The sequence below is a fragment of the Bombyx mandarina genome, chromosome 03, assembly GCF_030267445.1.
Source record: "Bombyx mandarina strain Sakado chromosome 03, ASM3026744v2".
In the NCBI taxonomy this organism is placed as follows: Eukaryota; Metazoa; Arthropoda; class Insecta; order Lepidoptera; family Bombycidae; genus Bombyx; species Bombyx mandarina.
In genome coordinates, this window is record NC_143210.1 from 1,486,585 (window position 1) to 1,511,504 (window position 24,920).

General features: G+C 39.3%; 1 protein-coding gene across 10 annotated transcripts in view; it reads right to left on the bottom strand.

The window, feature by feature from the left end:
- The window catches only part of bsk (mitogen-activated protein kinase dJNK), a 113,507-nt gene that overhangs the window by 65,830 nt on the left and 22,757 nt on the right, over positions 1-24,920 (bottom strand). For 5 of the 10 annotated variants that reach the window (XM_089736404.1, XM_028184567.2, XM_089736403.1 and 2 more), the window contains exon 2: positions 9,031-9,080. The gene's annotated coding sequence lies outside the window, so the exon portion shown is untranslated. Of the gene's footprint in view, positions 1-9,030; positions 9,081-18,359; positions 18,510-24,920 lie in introns of those variants that run through there. The other 5 variants (XM_089736386.1, XM_028184552.2, XM_089736401.1 and 2 more) reach the window with 3 other exon arrangements.

The window sequence follows — 24,920 nt, forward strand, 5'->3', positions numbered from 1 at the left end:
TTAGTACTAGCAGTCACCCACGGCTGGGCCCGTGGGCTCAACGAAAATCATATCACACGCGGTTAGCTAACTCCAAACTAAGATTTAATTAAGCACTCAGACTAAGAGCAAACAGACTTATTTATCAAACAAATGTTGCCCTATGTAAGTAGTGTACCAACGACCCTCGGCAGCCAAGGACGCTAAATCGTCATTATAATCGCCTTAGTTGCCGCCGCTGACTACTCCCCGAAACCTGATCACGCAGGAGCCAGTCACCGTCGACGCCCTAGACACGTCCTTACGGATCCATCAGATCCAATAACTTTTGCATGAGATGCCTTCAGCTCTAACACTAGGAGTAGGGACCCCGGTAACCACACTCGTCAAACTCGGCAAAGGTGCAACCTTACCCATGCAACAGCCCGCTGAGTTTCTCGCCGAATCTTCTCAGCGGGTCGCGATTCTGATCCGGTAGTAGATTCATTCGTGAAAGAGTTGCTCTTGAGTTGTTAAGTCTCCTTCGGAGGCGTTCGGGCAGCCGTTAGCAAATCCCACCCCTCCTGGCTGAGCCTTTGCCTCGTCCACCTGTCTTGGTGAAACTGGAAAGGGCTCGGGGCCACCAGTAATACTTCAATCATAAGAAAGGACGTTAAATTCTGCTCCACCGAGTTAGTCGAACTAAGTCTAACATTAGCCAACTTCTAAATTAGACACTTTTATTTTTTTTAACAAATAAAATGTATATCTTTTTATTCTCTGTGCAATGTATCGAAAAATCTAACGACTGAATTGAAAGCTAAATTTACATTTGATACTGGTAGCTTAGGCTATTAGTGCTTTAAAGCGTGCAGTCTAGACTCGACGTCTGCCGATATCTCTGAGACGAACATCATCGACCCTCCTAACAGAGAATGAATGGATCCGAAGGTTTATTACGAGGACTTATCTATTTCTAACTATAAATTAAGTTTTCTTTTTAACAACGACCTGTCTGTCTTCATGCATCATGAGCCTTACAAGTTCGTTCAGATTCGATACCTTGAACTTCAGGGATCGTTCAAATATATAAATTATAGTATTGACTTTGGATTATCTTAATTATAACATTACAGACGGTTAAATTGCTTATATTGAGGGATTACAAAAATAATTAGTGATTTGAAAAACGCGTGCGACCGCTATCAAGATAAATCGGTTAATAAATTATTTGGGCTTTAAACCTACAGGAAACATCAAATATTGAAGGGGCAAGCGAGCTGTAGCCTTAAGTGGTTATTAAAGCTCTTAGACATAAAAATGTGTATCTTGAGACATCCAGTACAAGTCTCAATGGTATTACCAAACAGCTGCCCCACCTTCCAAACCACAATGCATGATTACATAACAGAAGTAAGCACACTAGTGGCACCGACCAATACGTGCTCACAAACCTCCCACCACGCGCAGTCCATAGTTGGATGGTGTGACAGAAAAAACCCATCAAAAATAAGCGATCTGACTTTTAACTTTCGTCTGCTTTAAGACGAGAGATCAAAAGACAGTTCTGGATGCTCTACAATCGTCTAGACAAGGACGGCGCCGCATATATTACGGATTATCTCGGGAGACATATTTATTTAGGGCATCTCTAAATTGACACTTTTATTTTTTAGCTCCGGTGACTAAGTGAACCATTATTCAAAGTTAGTAAAACTCACGGGCCATTTGCGCACAAACTTTACTTAGCCTATGTTATTCAGCATTTGAATTAAGGTGCCTATAATCACATGTATCAACCGTAATCGCCTAAGAATTTCTTACAGATCCAAAGTTATAGATGTCATTATCGGTAACGTAGTGTTTTAAGACTGCGCAGTATAGTACCTTCCAATAATTGCCACTGCTAAATGACAGCTGTATCTGCAATGTAATCAACTATACTTTTTCCGTATAGCAATTAATTCCTACGTTATAAATACAGGATTGTAGTAAAACAAAATAAACTATTCGTGATGCTTTAAAACTTATTTCAAGTTGTAAAACATCGCTTCGGGTCGATCCTCATGAGTAGAATGAACGAGAGTGATGCCTACTTCGTGGTCTGAATAATTTAGCTTTTCTAGTTTCAGTATATAAGAGTACTAGCTTTTGCCCGCGACTCCGTCCGCGTGGAATAGTTACTTAGGCATAAAGCAAAATTTTACCCGCAACTTCATTTATGTAGAAAGTGAAAATATTTTTGAATTATAGAATGTTAAGGAGCTATTTAAACCTTTATTTTGAAACATTCTTTATTGGTGCTCCACCTGTAATGGTCTTAGAGTGATGTTATAATATAGCCTATAGCCTTCCTCAATAAATGGGCTATTTAACACGAAAAGAATTTTCCAAATCGGACCAGTAGTTCCTGAGATTAGCGCGTTCAAACAAACAAACTCTTCAGCTTTATAATATTAGTATAGATGTAGGTGTATTTCTTATATTTAGCTACATGATATAAGTTGAGCGGTAAGCAGCCAAATTTAGTGATAACATAAAGTGTGAGTTCACACGACTAGTGTCACCATATTGCTTATTTCTCCCGTGAAAAGTTGAGCGTTCTGGTATAGGGTTGGCCAATAGTTATCAGTGCAATTGAAACAACGGTGTTATGTCCGTAAGTAATATCGCTATACAGCAAGGCTGTGAGGCAAGCAAGTGCCCACTGAGTTTCTCGCCGGATCTTCTCAGTGGGTCGCGTTTCCGATCCGGTGGTAGATTCTGCGAAGCACTGCTCTTGCTAGGGCCAGTGTTAGCAACACCTCCGGCTTGAGTCTCGTGAGCTCACCCACACGCTAGGGTAACGCTGATATAGCTTCTCAAGGCTTTTTTTATTGCCCGTGTAGGCCGACGAGCATACGGCCCACCTGATGGTGAGTGGTTACCGTCGCCCATGGATTTCACCAATACCAGGGGCAAAGTCAAGCCGCTGCCTTGCCTCCAACCGTGCCTCCAGCCAAATAACGTTGTCTTACCGCTTTTCCGTGCCTACCAGAATATGTAGGGGAAAAAACAAGGAAGAATTAGGAACGATACCGATGTAAGAGCAAAATGAAGTTAGCAAGAATGTCGTCGACAATTTAGTATTTGCAAGATTCATGTGTGCGTGTCAGGACGGGTCAGCGCACTGCACCGTCGGGCGACAGACTTGACAAGGGCTGCCCCTGAATATTTAATGACGCTTGCACGTAGGGGCGCCGCGCCGTTGTGGACTACCGGTGAAGTTAGGTCTTAAATTGTTTCTCAATCAATTTTTAACACTTCGTATGCCGGTGGCAACTGAGACAATGAAAGCCCAGGCGCCGGCATGGTTCGTTTGTTTACAATCAATGAGTGAAGAAAATATTTAATTTTTTTACATTTTTATAAATGAATAAAAAAATGAAAATCGGCGTAATCGCGACACCAAAAGGCAGATTAACAAGCAAAAGATATAATTCGTACTGGTTTTTATGTACTTTTTCCGGCAAACTAGACATTCGGTTTCACGTAGCGCTAGCGTAAAGCTTCATCTCTCGAGGAGAGTGACGTCATTCAGATTGTCTGAGAGCTTCTGTAACCGCTTTACACCAGGTGAACCTTACGCGTTTATGTTTAACGATGAAAGAAAGATCTTCCACCGAGCGGGTGATATTGCTCGATATACCGACGGTCCGAATGTTATGATTCGGAACTTGTATATAATCAAGCTTATCTTGAAAATGTCGTAAGCGAGATTCAGGCTTCTGTCAAATACCTTTCTTTTTATTGCTTTGACGGGTGGATGAGCTCACAGCCGACCTGGTGTTAAGTGGTAACTAGAGCCCATGGGCATCTACGACGTAAATGCACCACCCACCTTGAGATATAAGTTCTAAGGTCTCAAGTATAGTTACAACGGCTGCCCCGCCCTTTAAACCGAAACGCATTACTGCTTCACGGCAGAAATAGGCAGAGTGGTGGTACTAACCCGCGCGGACTCACAAGAAGTCCTACCACCAGTAAGTATGATGGTTACCGCCACACGCGTACATCAACATTACCATCAAAGGACGATATGATGAATTCGCCGTGCGTACTCAACGTAAACAAACTGTACACACCAAGTCTGTTTCCGTGACAGGATTCCTGAGTACAAAAGTTTCGCGGCGAAGTGTACAAGTTCATGCGAACTTCCAGAACACAAGTCCAAGTTGAGGGAAATCTGTGACGCTTTTAGTTTAATTATTTACTTGATCCCGGTTAAAGTTTTGTCTCAATTATTACTTCGGCACGTTGATGTCTATTTGATTAAGGTCAGGGGTCGCTAAGCATTTTCGTCCTGTGCTCACAGATTAGTTCCTGACAGAGATTGAATACATAAAAATTATACTGTACTAAAGGGCATTCATGTTTTATCACCGTTCGGGTAGGTACCACCACCCCGCCTATTTCTGCCGTGAAGCAGTAATGCGTTTCGGTTTGAAGGGTGGGGCAGCCGTTGTAACCATACTGAGACCTTAGAACTTATATCTCGAGGCGGGTGGCGTATTTACGTTGTGGATGTCTATGGGCTTCAGTAACCACTTAACACCAGGTGAGCTGTGAGCTCGTCCACCCATCTAAGAAATAAATAAAAAAATGTTTTATCGATTTAAAACATGAAACAGTATTTACACAATATATTTTAGAGTTGCTCCTATTAACTGGAGGTTCGACTAAGAGTATAATACATGCGAACATTAAAATTTCCTTCAACTCGATATGTCCTTTCATCATCATCATCATCATTATCATTATCATCATCATCATCAGCCTAGAGCAGTCCACTGCTGAACAGAGGCCTCTGCAATTGCTGAGCACTATTCTCGGTTTCTCTTTATAAATAGACTCCAAGATTGGTACAAAGCTTTATATATGTACTCACAAACAAAGCTAAGAGACTTTAAGTCTCAAAAAGCCAGACTCCGAACTAAAGAACCAATTTGATACATTTCGGTACACAAATCCCGACGGAAATCAATCAAAAAAAAAGTACCCTTAGAACGCAGCTTTCAGTATTAATTTCGGCTTCAGCGTCAGAGCGCCCTCAAAGGGTTCCGTTGACAGAGGCCGAGTGACTGATGACGTCAATGCCCTTGTACAGAGCTGAATATTTAATGGATTGTTTATTTTTTATCTCCACTCCGTCGTGTGAGCCACAATATATCAAGAAGGAAAAACAGAAACGAGTTATGACAGATCTTCGAACGAAGTTGCGACGTGAAAGATGTGGCGAGAGGTCGTTCAGGAGAATTGTGTATAGAAATAACAGACAAGGATGAAAACTCTGAACTCATAGCTTTACCTTCATTAGGATGCAAAATATACAATGATTTTTTTCTACTGCAGTTTCTATACCATCTTAAGAACATTAATTGCTACGTCGTTTTGTAACTAATGTCATTGTAATCTTTACTAAAATATTTTCTTATCGATTAAAGTACTTTCTAATTAGAATCATAAAATATGCTTTTTTATTTTAATGCGTAATTCGATGCGCTAATCCGATTGCTTTCTCAACTTATTATAATAATATACGAAATCTAATCAAAGTCAACAAAATTAAGTATTTTAACCGTCAGAAACAACAAGGCAAAAACATAAGGGATTAGCTAAAATTCTATTTCACATTCGGAACCATTCACTGAACTAACAATAAGAAATAAGCTGAATTGAGAAGTGTGAAGGCTTCCAATAATAATCTATTCGTGAAGTTAAAGATGAATACAATCCATGTACTAACAAAGAGGATCTTATTTCGAAAGCCGAACAACTGAAATATGAACAGGTAGTCTCTAAAATCATACGCGATATCCACGAACTTCGGTAAGCATTTTATACCAGTTGTTCTCATCTATTTTTATATCTAACTAGCTTTTGCCCGCGACTCCGTCCGCGTGGAATAGTTACTTTAGCATAACGCTAAATTTTACCCCCACTTCCTTTAGGTAGAAAGTGAAGATATTTCTGAATTATAGAATGTTAAGGAACTATTTAAGCCCCTATTTAGAAACTTTTTTATTGGTGCTTCACTTGTATTGGTCTTAGCGTGAAGTTATATAGTCTATAGCCTTCCTCAATAAATGGGCTATCTAACACTGAAAGAATTTTTCAAATCGGACCATTAGTTCCTGAGATTAGAGGGTTCAAACAAACAAACTCTTCAGTTTTATAATATTAATAAAAATAAATAAGTATAGATTCTATTTTTTCTTTTAATAATGACTTTAGTTTTATATCTATCTAAGAATACTTTCATCTTTTCAGAGTTTAATTGTGTGTTTCTTTGATGGAAAAGTAATATTTCGATATTAAAATAGAGGTAGATGTTTATTAATATACTTTCTTGTTTTTCACAAAAGCTTTTACTGAACAATGTAGCAGCAAGATTTTTAGAAAACTTCAATATTAAAATACAATCCAATTTTATTTGGTTTTCGACTACCAATCTTTTAGTTCTTCAATAAGTTAGGTATACATAATAGGGCTGTGTGTATTTTATTATTATACAAAAGTTATTGGGGACAAAAAAAAGCCACTTAAGAATCGATTTTTGTGGACCGCGTCGTGATTGATGGCGTAAATTTATACTCATGTTTGTGACTGTAGAAGAATAGACATGCAGCACAGACTGCTTTGGGAGGTAGACGAGGACGAGGTCCACCTGGTGGTGAGCATTGACCGTCGCTGATGGACCGTCAGCAATGCCAAGGAAACAGCTAAGTGGCTAGCAACCGCGGAGTTCACTGGTGGTAGGACCTCTTGTGAGTCCGCACAGGTAGGTACCACCGACCTGCCTATTTCTGCCGTTAAGCAGTAATGCGTTTCGGTTTGAAGGGCGGGGCAGCCGTTGTAACTATACTGAGACTTAGAACTTATATCTCAAGATGGGTGACGGCATTTACGTCATAGATGTCTATGGGCTCCAGTAACAACTTAACACCAGGTGGGCTGTGAGCTCGTCAACCCTTCTCAGCAATAAAAAAAAACGTACTATCCATTTCTACACCATTCGATAGATACCATTCATTATACACCGTACATAGGAAAATCTCATTTCGGAACGCGTTTTTTTTTTTATTTTTTTATTTTTAATTGCCTTTGTAGGCAGACGGGCATACGGCCCACCTGATGGTGAGTGGTTACCGTCGCCCATGGACTTCAGCAATGCAAGGGGCAGAGCCAAGCCGCTGCCTACCGGTTAATACTCTCCACAAGCCTCGTTTGAAGAAGGACATGTCATAGCGCTCGGGAAACACCGTGGAGGGGAGCTCATTCCATAGCCGGATGGTACGTGGCAAAAAAGATCTCTGGAAACGCACTGTGGATGACCGCAGCGGCTCCAGGTAGTATGGATGAACTCTACTCCGGTGGCGGGCGGTGCGATGGTAAAAACGAGATGCTGGTATCATCTCGAACAATTCCTCAGAGCACTCCCCATGGAACATACGGTATAAAATACAGAGGGAACCGAAGTCCCTCCGCAGACCCAGAGTGCTTGCATGTGGTCATGATTAAAAAAACCCTCGATAAAAATCAGCTGAAAAGCAAGGTCAACGACCTAGCTTGATACAGAGGAACGTCTATCAGCTACCGACTTTTGAATTGAATACTTCGTATATTTTTTATACCTACCTGCAGGGCGACCTACCAGACGATATCTGCCAGGACACCCTACACACCTATAGAAACAAAAGTTGTCAAATCTACGAACCCCTTAACGATTTTATGGCTGACAATTGCAACGGATTAACTGGTTAGGTTTCGTTTAAAAATATACATGCCATCGTGAGCACCCGTGAACACAATTAGCATTACTTACACTTGATATCATCGTAACAAGCCGCTAGACAACTTCCACGCACGTACTTCCCAAGATTGCTTAATTCCAGTCTAAAAGCTTGCATACTGAATACACGTTCTCACGCGAAGATTTAACAAAAGACAAACTTCTAGGAAATAAACTCGCTACGATAAACAATGCCGCGTAGCAAAGTGCTACGGAGTGCTACGTGTCGCAGGCTACGAGTGTCACAGGACTGTTTAGAACTTCATCGTGCACAGAATAAGTAGCGAGCAACCCGAGTAAATTGAAAAAGGCCGAGATTTTTAAAATTGTTTATATCTCCACAAGTTCTTATAAACGGTCCATTCAATTTTATTGTTCTATTCTGTTTTTTTACGGGCTTGAGTGAACGAGGTCACGTTCCACTCTGATAAGTGCCCTCTCTTCTCTGGCAGTCCTGCGCTTCGAAGGCAGGACTACTTCGCCGATGAAAGAAGAAAGGATGATAGCATATATATATTTTTTTGTTATTGCCTTTGTAGGCAGACGAGCATACATCGCACCTGATGGTAAGTGGTCACCGTCGCTCGTGGACGTCAGCATTGCCAGGGGTAGAGTTAAGCCGCTGCCTACCATTAAGTACTCTCCGCAAGTCTCGTTTGAAGAAGGACATGTCATAGCGCTCGGAAAACACCATGGAGGAGAGAGTTCATTCCAAAGCCGGATACTTGCTAGTATCCGGCTTTGGAATGCTAACTAGTATAGCAAGTATAGCATGAACACACTTTAGATTCTAAAAAGTACAATGTCCCAAGCGTCTCTTATCGGGCACGGTTCCCTTCACCTCGTCTCCGATAGAAGACAACGGAGCGCCACCCAGGTCGTGGCGACATGACCATGGTGGAAAATTTATCTTTATGTATCCTTCTGACGTTGCTGGCAAAGCAACGATAGTCCAACTTCTGTTAAAAGGTTATAGGAGCCCATTTATAATACCTACCCATTATTAATATTAATACATACACAGCCCATTATAATACCTCTTGTAAACATGAATATTTAAAAAAACTATAACTTTAAAAAAAAAAACACGCCCGCTGAGTTTCTTGCCAGTTCTTCTCAGGACGGATGCTAGTTTTTGTGAATTGGCGGTAGTTTCTTTTTGACGTTCAACAAGTACGTACTTTCATTTATGTTGAATAAAAAAAAATTTACTTGATTTGATTGAGGGTAATATTACTCACCGTGAGACCTTGATCGAAGTCTTAGATGCTGTACACGTGTTCCAGCTTACCTGTTAACAAAAATATTATAATTATTAGTTGTGAAAATTTAATTGCGCTATCAATGTGTGTTCCCAAAACATATATGAGGGAAATGATATTGTTACGCCGGTAAGAATAACGCCATCTATCGCCGAACAGCCGAACGAATATCGAAGGATAGCTCGAGGAGTACATCGCCATCTATTCTCATATAGCGGAAACACACAATACTCGACTTTCGTGGAACATTCTCGACGATTCTAGGGATTTCGTCTCGACTATAAAAACGTTGCAGAGATGGCACGCAGTCAGTTAGTAATCGGAACGACTCGAAGCGAAACAGCGAACGGATCACCCGAAGCGAAGCGGAAGAAGTGAATTGAGAATTTTAAAGTGTTTGTGAAGTGTTTTAAGTGTTCTAAGTACAAATATAGTTTTAAAGTTATACTTTGGTGGAACATTTATTTATCCCGAACCCCAGCGCGTAACAACATTTTGATTAAATTGCCTTTCTTCAAAAAACCAGTGGTGATTCATTGAAACAACTCGCTGGAACCTGTACTGGAAAATTAGTCGTCCAAAGTTCTTTGAGGACGGATCATCAGTCCATTATTAAACCATAATAACAATAACAAGGAGCGTCTTAAATATTCTGAACTTTATTCCTAAGTGTTCCTAATTTCCCAACTCTTTTCTGCCTATAAGCATGTAATTGCGATATAAACATAATTCTGAAAGGTTTTTTTTTTACCTAAGCTGAAAGCCTTGAGAGGCTATGTTAGCGTAACCCTAACGTGAAGGTGAGCTCTCGGGACTCAAACTAGGAGGCTTTGCTAACACTGGTACTAGCAAGAGCAGTGCTTCGCAGAATCTACCGCCGGATCGGAAACGCGACCCACTGAGAAGATCCGGCGAGAAACTCAGTGGGCTGTGTCTATGGGTTAGTTTACTCGCCGAACCCTTCGTCACTAGCGACGGGTTCGACGAGAAGCTGCAAGGTTAATGATCCTACAAAGCCTCTACAACGCAACAATACGGCTATGAACGAAGAAATTAAATGCACAATTGTCAACTCGTAGAGCGAGATACGGACGGAAGCGTAGAGGTGCTACGGCGTAACCTCTACGCGGTCTTATTTCTATTGTATTTCACAAAGTGACTTATTGCGTCGTTCCATTTTTCTCTGACTGCAGCTTTTTTCTACATTGATCTCCTGCTGTCGTATTAACATCATAAATTCGAGCTTTACTAGACCTACTTATGTACGTCCGATCTATGTTTATGAAACCGACGAATTGCGATTTTCAGAAATTCACAACTTAAATCTTAGATTCAGCGTAGGTTTAATCGCGAGTGAATTGAATTCTTGATAATCTTTGGAGGAATCGAAAATGTGAAAATCAACCACCGAACTGGTGATATCGCTCGACAGACCGACGCTTCGACAATCCAATTTGTTGTTCGGAACTTATTTATACGCAAGTAGGTCTTGATAATGTCTTTATCGGGATTGGGCCATTTGTCAAATATCTTGTATTACATAATAGCTACAGCTTCTACTACCTTGTGGCTACATATATACAATATATTACCGTATACCTACACATGCCTATACATATACCATTGCATTAAATTATCCTACGTCAGTTTGAATGACTACATACATGTGGGAAACGGAACGCTTAGCGTGAAAGGGATGGATGTATGTGGAAAAAAGGGACGGAAGGGAGATGATTAAGATGGCGATCGGGCATTAGAAGTGTGAACATTTTAGGACGTGTGTTATATTAAATTATGTTACTTTTCCAAAAAAATGTATTTTACTTTGAGCTAATCCCACATACATGTGTAGATATTTGAAGATTTTTATCAAGGAACGATTTTGCAGAGGGCAAACTACATATTGATGGTTCTATCGAATAACGATCGGAATGAGATTTCCTTTTACTTTCCGAAAGATTTCTAGGGTCCATCGTTAGGTTTATTATCATTTTCACTGCTACTTTTAACAGAACATGACCTTCATTCAAAATAACAATCATATTAACTTTAAAAAAAACATGTTTTTCATTTTAAACTATTCCGCTAAATTAAATTAATCTGTAACACAACGTTGCGCTGCGTTGAAACAAAATGGAATTCAACTCGAACACAGCCCGGACGATGTTAATTGACAATAAGGCGTGACAATAAGTAGGGGAACCGCTCCCTGTCTGGCCGATATTGTGCAGTGAAAATGTGTTCCTGACATTGTCTTACACTTTACGGGCAGAATTCTACTGTTCTTATTTATAGTGCAACCCATTTTGCAAATAACTTTAAAACTTAATTAGGAGGCTTCGAGTTTTCCTATCTAAGCTGATGATAGCCTTGAGAGGCTATTTCAGCGTAACCTTTACTAGTAGGTGAGCTCACGGGGCTCAAACCTGACGACCTTGCTAACACGAACCCTAGCAAGAGCCGTACTTCGCAGAATCTACCACCGGATCGGAAACGCGACCCACTCAGCAGATCCGGCGAGAAACTCAGTGGGCTGTGTCTGTGGGTTAATTTACTCGTCAAGCCCTTCGTCGCAAGCGATGGGTTCGACGAGAGCGATGACTGGTTTAGCTCAGAATAAGACGTGGATACATCTAGACGTCAAGCGAACATAGACACTTCAATATGAATGTCGCCGGACACATTGGGACAGTACAGAAGTCGAACTATTTGCAATCGAAAACGTAACGTAACAGCCTATGGGCTCCGGTAACCACTTAACATTAGATGGGCTGTGAGCTAGTCCACCCACCTATGCAATAAAAAAACACTTTTTTACAACATCTCTTTTATATGAAGTATTTTTTTAATGTTTATTAAAATAAGACTTGACCTAAAGGTCTTAGTTACCAGGTCATAAAAATTTATTAACCATTAATTTTTATTTATTAATTATGTTTTGATATTTAAAACTAGACGCAAATGTTTTAGCATAGCTGACTCTTTGCCTAGTGCCTAGGTCTCTTTAGATCTAGTTTGTCAAAAAGATCTTCATGGCGCTCAAAAACCACAATGGATCTGCTGACGGTATTTTCCAATCGCTTTAAGGTCATGTGTGGGAAAAAAGAAAGGAAAAAAGTAGAGTTGTACAAATTTAATAGCGAGTAATTTACTCAGCAAATAACGGAAAAAGTTTGTGTTACAGCTGCCATATACAATAACGATCACACGAACAAAGGTATTTAACTACACACGAATATAAATACATATGCTGGGCGTGTCTTCAGCCATCGTTAGCGGCCGTCAGACGTCGGAACCGCGTGTTCTGACACTCCTGTCTACCGTACGTCTTCGTGTAACACGATGTTGTGTGATTTTTCACGAAATTCGCTCACATATATCCTATAACAGATCTAACGTAACAAACAAAAAAGCACTTTTAATGTACATACTTATATCGCGGGCTTTGAGCCTAATCAAGAAATTCCGTAACGAAAATAAAACCTAACACCCCCACTCCGCCTACCATATAGCTCGCGTTCAACACATTCACACGTTGCGCTTATGTAGTGTTTGTAAATAAGCGCGCGGCGTGACGTCGCACTGCATGCGCATCATGAAAAATTCGTTTCCAATAAACAATTTTAAAATAATAAAGTATTTTATTCGATTTATATGAGTCGTTGACACGATTTTAACTAGTGGTAGGACCTCTTATGAGTCCGCACGAGTAGGTACCACCGCCCTGCCTATTTCTGCTGTGAAGCAGTAATGCTTTTCGGTTTGAAGGGTTGGACAGCCGTTGTAACTATACTGAGACCTTAGAACTTATATCTCAAGGTGGGCTGCGCATTTACGTTGTAGATGTCTATGGGCTCCAGTACTCACTTAACAGCAGCTCTTCGTAATCGACGAGTGTCCGGAACGAACATAGGACATTAATAAGTATTCAATAAAACATAAAAACAAAGCCTTTACATTAGAACTTCGAGCCTATACACGACACGGGTTTCATCACGTCAGTTTCAAAGACATCTATGCTGTAAACACAATGGAGGGCCCTAGTTGGGTCTTGTTTGCGAGCCCACATCGGCCCGGGGGAACGAGGGCTGCGGTCACACAGCCAGGCTGTACACAAAAGGCGATGTGCCCGATTTAACCATCCACTCTATTTTAATGACACGGCGCTCCCAAGTGAAGTGAAAACAATTATTGATTTTAACATGTGCGACTATTGGTCCAACTGTCGGTCCTATTGTATAACGCTACGCGATCAGGAGTCCCAGTGTGAAAGGGATATAAAATCTTGTCCGAGGGTAGATCTTCTAGATAGTTGAAGTCACATAATAACTAAGCGAACTTATAAGCTAATGTCAAACAGTTTACAGAAATGTACACAAAAATGAAACGCGCTACTTTTATTAATGCGTAAATAATGATAAAACTTTATTTCTCTTCACACTTAATAAATTTACCTCAGTACAAATAGACAAATAATTTTAACTATTGACCCTTTTTTGGGTAAAGGACTGCTCCAATCATCCTCACTCATGCCTGTCCTATGCCAGCCCTCACTTGCTACATTTAATATACCATCTTCTTCTCTTACCTTCGCTGTTCATGACACGATAAAATAATTAAGTAAGCACACATTATTGAAGCAACTAATACTTACAAGAACATGTGGGTAGTCAAACAAAACACAAAACCAAATTATAAAGTAATTACGCTAACGTTTCTCGTTAAAATCCTACGTTTCTTTGTGGACTATAAAGGCATAGGCCCGCATCTTATACGCTGCTTTAGGAGAATGTGAATAGGTTATTAAGTAAATTTAGGTGACTTGTTTTTGGATATTAATTACCAGAAAAAAATTTACGGACGATAAACTAATGGGCGGGCGAGACTTATAATCACCTTTCTTGTTGGTTATGACGGTCAATATAACTTTGCATGCAGGCAGTAAGGCTAGTTAAGACTTTCCTATCCCTTACGCCCGCAGCCCAGTCATTCATTCCGGTTTGTAAAGGGGGAACATATTTCTATAACTTATATCTCAAGGTGGGTGGCGCATTTACGTTGTAGACGTCTATGGGCTCCAGTAACCACTTAACACCAGGTGGGCTGTGAGCTCGTCCACACATCTAAGCAATAAAAAAAAAATAATAATAATAATATAGATTTCGACCTCACCTCTCAAGGCTACGGTGACCAAGTTAAAATCTGGTGGGCCGTAAAAACGTTCATCCGATTTTACAATAAAAATAAAGATCTAATGGACGTTGTTATTCAAAAGTGAATCATTTTTACGTCGTTTGATCAATAACTAGTCCGGTTTTTTTAATGAATAATTTTTCGTCATAATATTAATTAATTTGAAAAAACTGAAAGAAAGTTTTAATGTCCTAGACTACTATTAGATTATTACGCAGATCGATACCTGTGGGCTTATCCCACATTCCATGCACATACACATTTACTCTGCACAATATAAAACTTATATAATATATTTATTTCATATAATTATTAATACAGACAGAATATACATTCACACATATAACATATCTATTAATATATTATTACTACGTTATATATTAAAGACATACACACACGACAATTTATCGTGCCGCGTCAATCAGCTGGTCGCCCGTTCGTTCACGCTGTGGACACACGCGCTTGAACGGAATATCGCGGGTAGCTGGGAAATGTACTCTGGCGCAGCTGATCGCGGCTAGCCACGCCCCCCAGTCGAAACTTACCTCGTACTGAACGCACGTCGCTTTTGTTAATTATATACGGTTTATTGTTTTCGAAGCTTTTGCATCTCTTGTGATAACGCGCTTGCTTTGTGTTTATTGTAATAGTATTGTCGTAAAGTGTAAAGTGTCTTCTGTGTACTACCTATAAACTGTATCTCTTCTGTGCTCGTAACCTTCTATTCTTCATTATAATAATAATATAGACTGTGTTGTATTTTCGTGTGGACTAAGTGTTAGTTGTAATAAACATTTCATTAGTGTGCAAGGTGTCGATTTTAATTTACTATCCGAACACCGACGGCGCCTACTCAGGTACATACTTATCTTTACCTCAATTACGCTACAAGTCCGGACGACCCGTACATACCCAACCACATCCATACGGGAGACCAACAATTCTCGTCTATAATAATCTAACATTAAAATTGAGTTGTAGTTACGGACTCTAAAACAGACGGCTTAATCGCAGTATTATTTAAAAGCCAAAACGCAAAACCATTAGCTTCGGCACACAGACATTCGCTAATATTTACTCAACATCCCAGACCCTCACAAAACTAAGGGGGGAACACATACGAATGCACGATGCGACGAGCGAAACGACACCTTAAATGGGGTTAATGGCACAGTTTGGAAGGGACGTAGGCCTGATTTAGTGTCGCGATTTTTTACCCAATAATGTACTTACATTAATTACCACCTTTTGTGGGGTGGATCGGATTAACTAGGTGCAGATGGTGGTGAAATGACCACATTTTGCGGGAAAGATGTTTCCGAAAAGTTCCTTCAGGCTGTAATTTGCAACGAAACTGATGAGCTGATAATAAAGGATAATATTCTCAGGGCATTCTTATTTTTCTTGCCATAATAAATTTAAGCCCTACAAACCAAACTAATTCTTATATAATCGCCGTAACCGTTCTTAAAGAATTCGCATAATAGGTATTGGGTTTTGTTGCTTAAATCGCTAATCATTAAATATGGCCCCGCAGAGAGGTACATAAAATAAAAGTCTCGGTTGAATTCAATAAGGGCTGGTCCACTGCTACATCCTAAATTGTGGTACATACACATGCGGATTAACAAAACGCCAGTAAAATGTAATTATTATGAAGGTCTGTTTTTTAATATGAAATTCTGTTCAAGCAGTTCCCAGGGGAAATGCTAACGCCATTGATAACAATATCAGTTAAAAAGCAATAAGAAAACACAAGTTAAGTCATACATAAATAACAGGACGATTTGAACTCCATGAAAAAATAGCCCGTTCATAGGACAGAAAATACATTATACATGTTACGGGGTCTATTGAACGCTTGGACAAGAGTGCAGGAGAGCCGTTTAGTGGGTAGGGCCCTGAATACCATCCTTGGACCCGCGGTCCGCTCCCAACATCTGCGGACCGTCGGGCACCACATACCCCAAGCGCTCTTTAGGCGCGGGGACCTCGTAGAAGATTCGGTCCCCGGCCCAGAAAACAAAAAAGGTCATTTTTTCTGCTGCCTAAGCTAAGCTAACCATAAACAGCGACTTGCCTAAATGGGGCCCATTCCCGCAGATCTACAGATCGAGTGACGGAATCATTTCTCAAAATATCTTAAACGCGCTACACGTCGCCACGGTTACCTTTGGGAATTACCGCCTAAGGCCAATAAATAAGACGTATCGTAATCTAAGCGAGTTACATAATCCATTTTACTAGTTATACGATAATAGCTTTAGTTCCCATAGTTAAACACAGTAGCTTTGCTATGTCCTGTAGCATTGATGCTTATGGGCGACGGTTGCTACTTACCATCAGGTGGACCGTTTGCTCGTCTGCCTATAACGGCAATCAAATATCTCAAACCACGCAAATAAAGAGTTACTATTGACGTAATTTAGATGGAGGTTTTTGATAAATCTTTACTTAACAAAACAAAGTTACACAACTACCCTTTTAACTCATTCTTTTCGTCTATACTATCGTCTTGAAGATGATATTATAAGACCCTGAAAACTTCCTATCAATCTCGTTCGCATTGTTTTCAACTGACAACAGATCGCTGTGTCCTCTGACATATGTATCTATAGACACAAAAACCACTCAGATAGTTGGAGCACATGATGATGAGAATCACCGTTAGAACTTGAGACTGCTAAAAGGCCTAAAAACCAAAAACCAAAGACTCATGAGCCAATAGACCCTAATTATAGTAATAAACTCACCAATTTACATGCAAATAAATTTAATTGGAATCAGGGTAAATGGAGTCGGGTGTTCATCATTGACGAATCCAGCATAATGTCATATTGTAATTATCTTTTTTTTTTCGACCTAAGCTGATAGCCATGAGAGGCTATTTCAGCGTAACCCTAACTAGTAGGTGAGCTCACGGGGCTCAAACCGGAGTGATGCTAACACTGACCCTAGCAAGAGCAGTGCTACGCAGAATCTACCACCGGATCGGAAACGCGACCCACTGTAATCTGGCGAGAAACTCAGTGGGCTGTGTCTATGGGTTAATTCGATCGTCGAGCCCTTCGTCGCAAGCGACGGCTTCGACGTGGACGGTGCTTGTGGTACCTAAAAGCACCGTTAATGGATCGGGAGGATCAGTAATGACGTATTTAATTGTCGACGGAGAACAGTTTAAGGAAGACATATCTTTCTCTATCCTTCAAGAATACTGCTATAATAAGAACACGGCTTATCTATACGAATTATAGACAGTCTGGGTAGGAATTTCGGCTAAAGGAAAATGTCTCTGCAAGTGACCACAGTCATGAAGTACCAGCATAACAAACCGAAATAGCATTGAAGGAATGAGCTGAACCTCGTTGGCTATTCGGTGATCTCAGTATCACTGATCATTCAACAATGGTGAGCTTCCTGAAGAAGCATTTTCGAACTGTCCACTCTGTTCCTTACATATTGCACGAACGAAAAACTGTCAGCTTGGAAAATTCGGAGCGCAATCCGCGACATGTAAAGATGAATGAATTCAATTTTTAACATCACTCACGATGTAAGTCAATCTTCACACATATTTTCTTAGCTAATTCGTCGCAGTTAAAATTAGTTGACACTGAGCTTAATCTTAAATTAAGTAATAATATGTTATTGACTAAATGTTTTTTTTTTTAAATAGAACTTCAGGAAACTAACGTTGCACTAAAATACACACATAATGATAATAGGATCAGATTAGATAAAAACTACAAAACAAATGACTTTAATTGACTATTTTTGGCCTAAAATTAGCTAGCTATCAGGAAAGCCAAGTTAATCTCAACTTGGAACCTAAATTCTTATTAAGCATTAACACTAATAACTAATAATTTGGTTAAGGTATTTGTTTTATCTACATCTACATGTTTTATCTATAAAACCTACACAGATAAAGTACTATTCATTGTATTAAAAGACTCCAAGAGACTATTTTTGACTACAATTATATAATTGTAAGTTTTCCGCGAAGAAAGTTACCAAACCATTACAGCTGCAATACGACGCTACTGGGACGCCATCTGTCGGACGCTACGGTTCTCAAATGGAACGCTTTGAATATTTAAAAAAATAAAACTCACCTATCAAAGCCACGCGTAATATTTTTATTACAACACAATTATGCACAGCGCGTTCAGTTTTCAAATAGTTTATGGTTTATGTTGCAGCCGTGGTGGGAGGGTTGTGAGACCGGCGTCTGAGGCTCGCCGGCGTCGCGGGAGAACTGCCGCGGCGCGCCCCTCGCTGCGCCCCCGGTATGCGCGCCATAACCTAACCCCGTTACGAGAGTCACGTCAAAGAATCGTTGGCAAGAGACGTGCCTGGACTACCTACACATAACCTTCGTGAGTTTCGGTATCAAAATTAAGAATAAAATCAATTATAATTTATTAAAATGCTCTTGGATAATAGTTTTGAAAGAATGCAACGTCGACAAAACAAAATTTTATCCGAAACACGCGACGCAAAACCGGCGTCGTCCGAAGCATGTCTTGTCAGATACCCCGGAACCACTTTCAGTGCTTTTAGACCCTCTAAGCACTGGTCACCGTCCTCGTCGAACTTATCGATTAAGACTATGAGTTCGACGAGCGAAGTAACCCGACACAGCTTACTGAGTTTCTCGGCGGATATTCTCAATGTATCGCGATTCCGATCCGGTGGTAGATTCTGCGAAGCACTGCTCTTGCTAGGACTAGTGCTAGCAAATTCTGTCAGGTTGAGACCGTAAGCTCATCTACCCGTCCGGACGTAACTGAAATAGTCCCTTAGGCTACCAGTGAATAGGTAGGGAAAAAACACCTAAAACAATGAAGCCACTGAGGTAAGATAAATGCAAACGCAATTTGCTCGTCCCGATTTATATGCGAGGTTATTGTCTTAAATATAATTACGAGTACAGAATAAGAGAAAACGAAACAATATTTATAATTAACTAGCTGACCCGGCAAACGTTGTTTTGCCATATATGCGCCATCTATTGATTACTTACTCAACCCAGTCGAAAGGTATCGACATCTGTTAGAATCATTTGGAGTTAACAGATAATTGTGACTGTCAAATAATAACAAACAAATAATTAGCAATAAATTAAAATTGCGACTATAATTTGAGATTTAAACTATCCTATCTCTCAAGTTGGATCGAACTGCACATGGTGTGCGAATTTTATTATAATCGGTTAAGTAGTTTAGGAGTCCATTGAGGACAAACATTGTGACACGAGATTTATATATATTAAGAATATAAATTACAAAACGATCCAAGCAATCCAACAAACAACAGATTTGAGTGAAATTCCAATCTAATATTTTTCATATTCTTTGATATACTTCATTGACTTTCCTCATAATGACATAAGGTTGTGTAGCAGTGTATGTGTTATTATCAAAAGGCAGACAATTCAGCCAACTGTAGAATTGGTACTTACATCGCTTGTGTTTGGATTGTTTTATTAACAACGGGCTCTACGAGCATCAACAATGACAGAGCCAAAATCACACCACTAACCGTCACAATATACTGCATCAGCTCTCGTCACCCGAATTCCTTGTCCTTTTGTCATTTTGTAGTACTGGTAGGACATGTTATATGCCTATCGGACTTAGTAGCACCGTCTTTAGCGGCGCGAGGTACTGGTACATTCCTCCATTGAAGGGTCGTTATTGTTCAAATATCGTTGAAACTAATGTCATACCAACTTGTCTCGGGGCGGATAATCACTTTCTATTGTGGTGTGAGCGGTATTTATCCATGAAATGGACTCAACTAACCATCTAGAATATGTAATAAGCTTCTCAAGACTTTACAGCATTAAACCCTCTACAGTAATTAATAAAAATCATAATTTCCGAAATATTAACGAGTCGCAGACATGAATCAAACTTATCGGTATATACCAAATTCATACCTATTTCAAAATTCACAATTTCTGCTACTTTCTATAAAAAACAAAACAATTTTCGTGTTCACCGACTATAAAAACCTATTAGTTACCCTCCTACATTCGACCTTTCTATCTATCTTCATACAACAGAACCATGAATAGCCATATCGGTTATAAAAGCATTGCCGATGGATGACCCAGAAAGCAAACTACTCGAGATGTAGGCCATGGAGACCTGCCTAATGGAACCGCTCAGGACATCAAGACCTGTGTGCTTAGTTCAAGTTTTTTAACGTTCTCGATAACGTAAAAGTTAACTCAAATTTGTATGCAGTTGGAACGTTTGCCTACGTTTGCCACTACGCAGCGTAATACGAGAAAGTGAATATACTTTAAAACTATAAAAACATAATTGAATAATAAGCCGAAATATAAATTTCGATGCTTTTTTTTAAAATGCGCCAAAGTAATAAAATTATATTGTCATCGTTCCTTGAAACATGCCGTTACGTAAAAATTACCATGAAATAGTCCATTACATAGATAGATACGAGCCGATAAAAGCGTATTAAAAACATTTTTAAGCGTCTCTCTTTCTTGTTTTTCTGTTATTTTTCCTAATTCACATCATTTCGGAGAACGATAGTCTAGCTTTTTGTTATGCGTCAGTGCTAATTGTATGAAAAATAATAGAGGTCGTTTAAGACATAAAAATCGTTTGAGGCTCAATAGGCAGACGCATATGCGAGTCATTTTATGACGTCATTTTATGACGTCATTTTATGACGTCATTTTATACCAAGGGCATAGCCGCGCCATTGCCTGGCATATAAATATCCTTACTTAAGGAAAGCTCGAAGGAAGAAGAGTCATAACGTTCATTAAATTTTGATAGCTTATTGAGAGTACTTGTTTGGCAACAAGGGTCGATTTTACGATCTTTAGTTAACTCATCATATAACGAGTTTACAAACCAACAAATTAATAGGTTTTTCTATCGCTATATCGACGGGAGAAAGTGAAAACGTTATAACTTTAAATTAAATCACTTTTTACCTAATTACATTATACTTATGGTTCTGGTTTAAAGTTGGTTTTTTCAAGTTACGACAATTCCGCTTTCTTTCTTTCCTCACACATACATAATATACAGTTCTCTCTTCGTCAAAGTGAATCTATTACATAACTTTCTATATGAAAAATCCCGTTTGTTTAATTTTGTTTTTCGTCACGGCTCGCAAAATCAAAAAAGTCAGTGACAAGAGCTCGCAGTAACCACTAACCATAAAACAGACCTCACGAATGTATGATAGTATTTTTTTTTTTTTATTGCCTTTGTAGGCAGACGAGCGCACGGCCCACCCGATGGTAAGTGGTTACCGTCGCCCATGGACTTCAGCAATGCCAAGCCGCTGCCTACTGCTAATAAAAAAAAATAAAAAAGCGCAATTAAAAATATCTTGCATAATAAAGAAAATACAGTGTTAATATTTCAAATGTCTCGTCACGTTGGCTGTAGGTACTTTGACTTGTATAATTCACGAAAAAAACAAGCAAAATCAACGTGAACTGTTTTTTTTGTTGTTGTTGAACAAAAACATGATGTAAGATGATACACTTTCAATCCATGAACACAACAAAAACACGTTACGTAAATCAATCAAGAACATTACGTCTTGTACTCGCGACGGAACACGGCCGAGGAAACCTTATCAAACCTCTATTTATACGCTTCAAGCGATGAGAAAAGTTATTTTAACGTAATATATTAAGATTTATCCTTTAAGTATTCAACGGTTCGCTTCATACAAATTGAAACATTTCGCCATCACAAAAATGATAGCTGATGTGATAAGGAGTAACATGGGCAACTTAATTCTACAAAAACAGAGAGAGCGCAATAAAATTTGAACCGATTAACAAAATCTGATGTAAATATAATTAATATCAGACTGAATCAGAGCAAAGCGTTGCTAGGCTTCGTCATCATCACCCCACGGATGACCCCTACTGGACATAGGCCAGTGTGCTTAGTGCGAGTTTTTTAACGTACTCGATAGCGTAAAAGTTAGCTGCAATTTGTATGGAATGGGATCGTTTACGTACGTTTGCCGCTAGGGGCGCTATTCCAACTGCATACAAAAATGGCTTAACTTTTACGCTATTGAGAACATTAAGAAACTCGCACTAAGCACACAGGTGTAGCTAATGAGAAAATATACTCAAAACTCTTAATGGTAGGCAGCGGTTTGGCTCTGCCCCTGGCATTGCTGAAGTCCATGGGCGACGGTAACCACTCACCATCAGGTGGGCCGTATGCTCGTCTGCCTACAAGGGCAATAAAAAAAAAACTCTGATATAATGTGACAATAGAAAGCAATATAAGCGAGAAAGTATGATCGTATGCAAAGTTACGCAAACTTGTCCTTTGCAATACAAAAATAGAAGCTGATGAACGCCAGATTTTATTGTGGTACTGATCCCAAGCACCACAACCTTTCGTTATTTGATTGCCTTACACCAGGTATAGATCTTCAAATGAAGCACTACACCAAAATTATCACTTTGCAAACAGGCAAAAATTATTTTTGCTAAAATACATGTAAAAACTTGCGATTCTTTCAAGCCGAATTCGAACTTATGGCTCGAATCTCTTACATTGAAAATAATATACAATTAAATATATAACAGTATCTGATATCCTGATCATAATAATGTTTCACGATTCAAACGTTTTTTCCCTCTACCTAATCGTTAGTAGCCTAGGGAGCTATTCCAACTACGCACGGCCGAGTAAGTGAGCTCACGGGCTCAACCTGAGAGAACTTGCTAACACTAGCCCTAACAAGAGCAGTGCTTCGCAGAATCTACCACCGGATCGGAACCACAACCCGCGGAGAAGATCCAGCGAGAAACTCAGTGGGTATTCAAACCGAAGAGTAAAAAGATTACAAACAAGTAATTACAAATAAATAACTAGATACATATTTAACAATAACTATAATTGAAATATAATTTTATAATACTTAAAATAAAATGGTTATGCTATAACTGCTGGTTGATCTCATAATAAAGATTTCTATAAATATTCTATTGGAACAAGTACTGAAAATTTTCACATTTTTTTTTATTGCTTAGATGGGTGGACGAGCTCACAGCCCACCTGGTGTTAAATGGTTACTAGAGCCCATAGACATCTACAACGTAAATGCGCCACTCACCGTGAGATATAAGTTCTAAGATCTCAGTATAGTTACAACGGCTGCCCTACCTTTCAGACCGAAACACATTACTACTTCACGGCAGAAATAGGTAAGGTGGTGGTACCTACCCGCGCGGACTCAAAAGAGGTCCTACCACCAGTAAACATTCTCAACAATGTTTTTTCCAAATCTACAGGGAATTGAGAGAAGTTCTTTGTTATCGTATGATATCTAGAGTAGATATAGTTGTTTTTTTTTTGTCCCAACAGTCCGGCGGTGCTGTCAGAAAAATGTGCTAATTTCCAGTATTCGTTCCATATTTTTCGTTAACTTTTCAAAAAATGACGCATTGATTTACGACTATGGTCCGCCTCGGGTAACGTAGGACCGCGTTTTATGATCCGTCCAAAAATGTATTTCATTACAATGGGAAAAATCGACTAAGGCTCTTCGCTTATGGGATTCGATAAACTGCGTTTTAGGACTTTCTTTGTAGCTTATGGAAGTGATTGGTCCTCAGTTGTTTTCATTGCATTTTTTTTTTGTAGCAAGGTTCTGCCAAAACCGTATGTAGGTATTGAAATAGAATAATAACGACTTTTAAACTATGTTCCTTCCAAAAGCTTCCCACAAAGAAAAATAGTTGGTGAATCTTTTGGTAGAGAGGTAGTGATGATTTCTGACACAATCATTGAATTTTTAGGTAAGCCAATGAATATGAACAAATTCTTTTAAAACAAACTTTTCCTGATTTTGGCGATATTATGGTCCAACAGAACATTCTGTCTATGAAGACAGTCGGTTGCTCATGACACTAGCGACAGTCACAACAGTTACCGCTAATATTTTCAGCAGTAAAACTCTCCATTAAACAAGTCTTGCTTGGTTCAATTCTAACTTCTGTACATAGCACAACTTAATAAGCGTTCATTTTGTTAAACTACTAGGAGTTGCAATTCCTCTCTAAAATTCAAAAGCACTCGAAACAATCTCCGAAGTCTAACAGCATTACGGTGCAACGAGATGTACTTATTTTATTTGGCTTAAAAGTAGGACTATGAGACCTTTGACGAAAACTTGTTCTTGGACATTTGTAAAGGTAGTCGTAAAATATTCACAAAATCAATTTATTTAAAAACTAGTCAGACCTAGTCCACTTTCCTGGTCGATCTTCGATTTGACTTCGATCCGATCGCTACCAACCCTCAAAGAATCATCCGCTAGGATAACCAAAATATTTCCTGAAATCGTTTTAGCCATTTCGGACTCTATGGGAACATACACACATCGACTTTTATTTTTATACTAGCTGACTCGGCAGACTTCGTAGTGCCTCAATCTATAAATAAAAGACCTAAACTTTTGTATAAAATAAACTTAAAACAAACAAAAGGAATCCGTTCGACGGGGGACACAAAATAGTTATTTTTATTTAATTCCGAGCATTTTCATTTTTAAACCTTATCGGGACTTCCACAAATAATTCAAGACCAAAATTAGCCAAATCGGTCAAGCCGTTCTCGAGTTTTAGCGAGACTAAAGAACAGCAATTC